This window comes from Rhipicephalus microplus, chromosome 6 (genome assembly GCF_043290135.1).
Source record: "Rhipicephalus microplus isolate Deutch F79 chromosome 6, USDA_Rmic, whole genome shotgun sequence".
NCBI lineage: Eukaryota > Metazoa > Arthropoda > Arachnida > Ixodida > Ixodidae > Rhipicephalus > Rhipicephalus microplus.
The window spans coordinates 30,140,815-30,146,814 of record NC_134705.1 but is presented as its reverse complement, the minus strand read 5'-3'; positions in this window follow the sequence as shown (position 1 = coordinate 30,146,814).

The following is a 6,000-nucleotide window of genomic DNA, read 5'->3' as shown; positions in this document are numbered from 1 at the left end:
GAGTATACGAAAAATACATTTTGACGGTTACGGCACGCACCGAAATTTCAGCGTGAAGAGTAAAGCTCATGGGAAAAGACTTCTCAGAGAGCAGCTTAGAAGAACATAAACTATTTGTCGAATCCAGACGATTCGAGTCCGGCGTTTTTAGTGGGCCTGGGCACCCACCGCGGATGCGGTTCCGAGACCTTGCCTCAAAGCGGCTTCCTCGGCACGCTGGACGGCCCAGAGTTGGGCTGTCAGGTTCGAGCTGAGCAGTGCGGCCTTCCAACGCGAGCGGAGGCTGGCGGTGGAAGAGTGAGACGAATCGGCACTGTTCGAATTGTTTATTAGGCCCTGACACTCTCACAGCATGTGACAAAGGGTGGCAACCTCGCTACATGACGTGCATCTGTTTGTAGTGTATATGTCTGGATACATGGCGTGCGTGAGTCTAGGGTTTCTGTATGAATCTGTTTGTAACTGTCTGAAGTGTACTGCTTGCGTTCTGTTTAGCCTTTCGTGAGGGGATGGGTACATGCGTCTTTGTACCTGGTAATGTGTGGTGATGTCGTTAAACCTGGTCATACGATCTTCCCATGCCCAGATGTCTGCAGTTCCCCGCGGGGGCTCGTCGTCCTCCGGCGATGCTCAGTGAGTGAGGCCTCGAGCAACGCGGTGAGCCGCTTCGTTGGGGGTGCTCAGTCCGGTATGTGCCGGGATCCATAACAGGTGCCTTCGGCTATCGAAGTCGACCTCTCCTTGATGTATGGGATGTTGTTGGAGTATGTCAAACGCCTCTTGCGAGATGCGTCCGTTGGCAAAATTGCGAATTGCTGTTTGCGAATCACTAATCACGTATGTGGCATTGGTCTGAGTGAGGGCCAGTGCTATAGCCGCTTCCTTTGCCGCTTCAGCGTGTGCTGTGTTCACAGTGAGGCTTGTGATGCATTTGCCACGATGGCCAGTAACTATCGCCACGAAACTATTTTTATTGGTATAACGCGCGGCATCAGCGAAAACCGCTTCAGTGTCGTTGGAGTAGCTTTGAGTAATGCGTTGTGCCCTGGCTTTACGCCATCCCGTATGGTGTTGGGGGTGCATGTTGCGAGGCAATGGGAGTACGTATACTTGCTCGCGCACCGACCTTGGAATTTCGACTTTGATGCCGTGCTGCGTATGGTACGTGATGCCAAGTTTTTCGAGTAGGTGTCGGCCTGGGCGGGTTTTGGATAGGCGCTCGAGCTGGGAAACTTGTTGCGCCTCCACGAGTTGCTCGAGGGTGTTATGCAACCCTAGCTCTAGGAGTTTGCTGGTGCTAACTCCGGGCGCCAGTCCCAACGCGAACTTGTACGTCTTGCGTATCAGGGCGTTAAGCTTGTCTTTTTCCGCAACTGTCCATTTGTGAAACGGTGCCGTGTGGATTAGTTGTGAAATAACAAAGGCTTGTATGAGTCGTATGACGCTGCCTTCGCGCATGCCTGCATGTTTGTTCGTGATGTGTCGGATGAGTTGCATCGTGCTGGTGGCCTTTGCTATTATCTTGCGCAGTGCTTCATCATTGCCACCGTTCTGCTCAATCATCATCCCCAGTACCCAGATCTTTTTTACCATTGGGATTGGTGAGCCGTTTGATGATGTTAGTTTGATTTCTTGTTTTTCTGAAGGTACGTAGTCTTTGGGCGGGCATTCCTTTTTCACCGGTCTCTAAAGCAGTAATTCTGATTTTGCGGCTGAGCAGGTGTGTCCCGTGCCTACGAGGTAATGTTCCACGCATTTTATGGCCGCCTGTAAGCGATCCTCGATCTCTCCGTCACTGCCAGTTGTCGTCCAGGTCGTAATATCATCCGCGTATAGCGTGTGGTGCAGTCCATCAATTTGGTGTAATCGCTCGGGTAACCCCAGCAGGACGAGGTTGAAGAGCATCGGTGAGATCACCGAGCCCTGCGGTGTACCCGAGCTTCAAATGTTGATTTGATTTGATTCTAGTTGTCCCACTCGCATGCGTGCGGTTCTTCCCGTGAGGAAGTCTCGGACGTAGTTGTACACTCGTATTTCGAGGTTCAGTCGGTCTATTTGTCGCAATATGGCGTCGTGACAAACGTTATCGAAGGCCTTCTTCAGGTCCAGGCCAAGGATGGCTCTCGTTGAGCACCCAGGATTTTCTATGATTTGATGTTTTAGTTGCAGAAGAGCATCCTGTGTGGAGAGATGTCTTCTGAACCCAATATTTGTGTGTGGTAATAATTTTTTGTCCTCGAGGTAATCGGTTAGTCTATTGAGGAACGCATGTTCCATCAGTTTACCTACACATGATGTTAGGGAGATAGGGCGCCGGTTCTGCAGCTGCAATTTCTTGCCGGGTTTTGGTATAAGTATGATCTGCGCTTCTTTCCATGGCTGGGGTTACTTTCCACGCACCCAACACTTGTTAATATAATCTTTGAGTTTCTCTAGTGATCTGTAATCGAGCTTGCGCAGTGCCATGTTCGATATTTGATCTAGGCCAGGGGCTGACTTGATATTGAGTTTGACGAGGGCCGCCTCGATTTCGGAAATTGAGAATTTTGCGTCTAGGATAACGTTGCCTTCTCCCCTGTAGTCCGGATGTACTTGCGGGGGCGTTTGGGATATGTAATGGAGTTCCGCTTCCCGTAGGAAATCTTGCTCCGTTCCCCCGTAAGCGTGTATGATTTTGCATATGCCTTGCCTCTGTGAGGTCTTGGTGTTCGCGGAATCTAGGAGGTACCGCAGTATCTGCCATGTGCGACTTGTAGTGAGCTGACCATCCATGTGCGCGCATTTCTCTTCCCATTGCTGTTGTTGCAGGTTAAGTGCGTGGTTTTCTATTTCTTTGTTGAGCTGTGTTATTCGTTTTCGCAGTCTCCTATTATGTCGTTGTCGTTTCCAACGGCGATGCAGTTGGGTCTTTGATTGCCACATGTGCAGTAACCAGGTGTCTATTCTATCAAGCCCAACTGTTGACGGCATCATTTGCGTCACCCTCTCGATGTCGCGCCTAAGTTGGTCGGTTCATTGCTCAATGCCTTTGATGTCGTCAATCTGTTGCTTGTCTCAATTTTTTCGTAGTAGTTCCCAATTGGTGATCTTTATTTGGTGACTGGCATGGTGTTCCTGTGGGCCGCCTTCTGCTTCTATAGAGATAATGTAATGGTCACTGCCCAAGTCTTGCATGGTGTTTTTCCAAGTCTATCAAGCCCAACTGTTGACGGCATCATTTGCGTCACCCTCTCGATGTCGCGCCTAAGTTGGTCGGTTCATTGCTCAATGTCTTTGATGTCGTCAATCTGTTGCTTGTCTCAATTTTTTCGTAGTAGTTCCCAATTGGTGATCTTTATTTGGTGACTGGCATGGTGTTCCTGTGGGCCGCCTTCTGCTTCTATAGAGATAATGTAATGGTCACTGCCCAAGTCTTGCATGGTGTTTTTCCAAGTCACCTTTCGTGTATTGCACGTAAAGGTAAGGTCCGGCGTGGTGTCAGTGATGACGCTGTTGCCCTGCCTAGCTGGTGCTGCTGGGTCAGTGACCAGCTCGAGGCCGGCGAGTTGCGCCGTTTCCCACAAATGCCTGCCTTTCGGCTGATTGTGTTTGTAACCCCACGCCGTATTCACCGCGTTGAAGTCGCCTCCAATGAAGAGTTGTTGCCCCTGAGCGATATCGAGTGCTCGTTTGAAGAGGACGTGAAAACGGTGTTTGCGGCATCTCGAACTGCTATAGACGTCGAGTACGAAGATGCTGTCAAGCGTCTTACGCGGTGGAATTAGCTCTACGAGGACGTTTTCAATATCTTTGACTTGGGTGTCGTGTTCGATAACCGTGAGCTCTCGCTTGACCAGTGTGGTGACGTTTGGATTTTCCTCCTTGCCTGTTATAGACTGGTACCCTGAAAGTTTCGCGGGGTCGTTTGTTTCCTGCAGTATGATGACGTCTGGGCGTTCGGGGATCGTTTTCAGGTATTGTTGTAGGTGCGCCCGTTTGGTTTTGTAACTTCTGCAGTTACACTGCCATAATGTATGTTTTTGTTTCGAATGGTGTCTTGCCATGGTTATGTGGTACTACATGTGTGGCGCCGCTTCGCTATGCGACGTCACCAGCGCGCTGTTGGCAGCTTCTAATCTGGACAATCTGAGATAAATGCTCTCCCAGCTCTGTTGGATCGTACGCGTGATAGTCGCGGTGGTAGTTTCCTCGAGACTGCTCACGCGAGCCTCGAGTGCTTTCACTCGGGTGTCGCCTGTTTCTGCGTGCGTACGCTTGGAACGTACTGACTTTTTAAGGGAGATAGCCGGCCCGCATTTAGTATCAGGGCCTTCGACCTCACCATTCTCTACGAGTTCTTCTTGTGTTTCCTGCGTTGCCTGTTGATCAGTCTCGCTGTGAGCGGCAGACTGGAGCTTTTGTACGAGTTCGTCCTTTGCGTGAATATGTGCCTGTATGCATTCCATTTGCTTTTGCATAGTTTGCATCGTCTGTGTTAACTGAGCTATCTCCGCCTCTATCTTAGTGTGTGTTTTGCCGCCAGCCTCCGCATTTGTTGCGCGTTTTCCTTTGACCGCATCTGCAAAGCTCACCGAATCAGTTGCCCTCGCATCCCTCGTTGGGGTCCGTCCAGGTGTTCGGCTGCGAGCTCGGCGTTTCTGCTGCTTTCGGGGTCCCAGTGTGCGGCTACGAGATCGGGAGTGGCTTCGACTGGGTGTCCTGGATCTTGAGCGGCGCTTGCTGGTGAAATAGTTGGTGGCAGTGGCCTCTGACTCCTCGTTGGCCCTGCGTCGTTCCCATTGTCTCTTCGTCATGATGTAGGGCATTTTGTACTTTGCACGGCAGTTACGGTCCGCCGTCATGTGTGCGCCCCCGCACAGCTTGCAATGGGGGAACACTGGTGGTTGGGGCGTGGGTTAGGGGTGTCACAACCTCGACACACTTTGTCCATGGGCTTTGGGCACACGTCCATGCGGTTACCAAGTCTCCCGCAGCAGTGACACATGTCGATTTGCTTGCGATACAAGGTGCAGCAAAGGAGAGCGCCGCCATACCTGACGTAAGTGGGCACTCGTGGTCCTTCAAACGCCACTATGACGGTAGTGGTGTTACTGAGCCGTTTGGCTGCCAGGGCGTAAGGGTTACCAGCATGAATGATGCTGGTATGAATGGACTTTGCGTCTCTTTCCAACGGGATGCTCTTGATTATTCCCTTCACCGTGTTGTCGGGGGCCGTCTCGTACGCACTAACCTCGTGGTGGCGGTCGCCGATGGTGATGGCTTGAAGCTGTCTGTACTTATCGGCATGAGAAGCATGGGGTGTGCTCACGACGATGATGTTTTGATGGTTGTTAGAACACACTGTGTCCTCCCCTGCTTCATGAGCCGGTTCGTTGGCCACGCGGTAAATCACCGATGCGAGGCGCACGGTTCCAGTGGTGGCCACGTCGAGGCCTCCTCGTGGTCGTATCACGATCTTGAAATTGCTCCGTGGGAGTAGTGGCATTTTGGTCTTTCTAATGACTTGCTGCTCGATGTTACGCGGTTGTCGACGCAAACGCTGTTGGTTGCAGTCCGCTCCCTCGCCGGTGCAGGAGGGAGCTCCGTTCTGGGTGTTGCTCGGCGCGTTTGCGCGGTTAACTTGGGTCTTAGATCTGATGGTGCACCAATCCGTGCCCTCCAGAAACTATTAGGGGGAGATATCCTCCCCGTTCACTTGGACTTCCATCGTTAATGGGCGAAGAAAGCGCCTGCTTCAGAGTAGACGCTCGGCGCGTCTCGTCGGGTGGCCGGCTTGCGAGAGCGTCGGGTCAAAGGGGCGTTGGTCGAAAACCTCTCAAATCCCGCAAAAAGTCTTTTCTGACCTTGAATTTTGGTGTCAGTGGAATTCTGGTCACTTTCCGCACGCGTTGTTGTAAAATTCATGGACTGAATGACCGAAAATCACTGGCAAATAGTTCTTGGAAGACGGAGCCGACATGATGCGCGTCCGCTCTCTTCGGCGACCAGCGCGCCCTCACA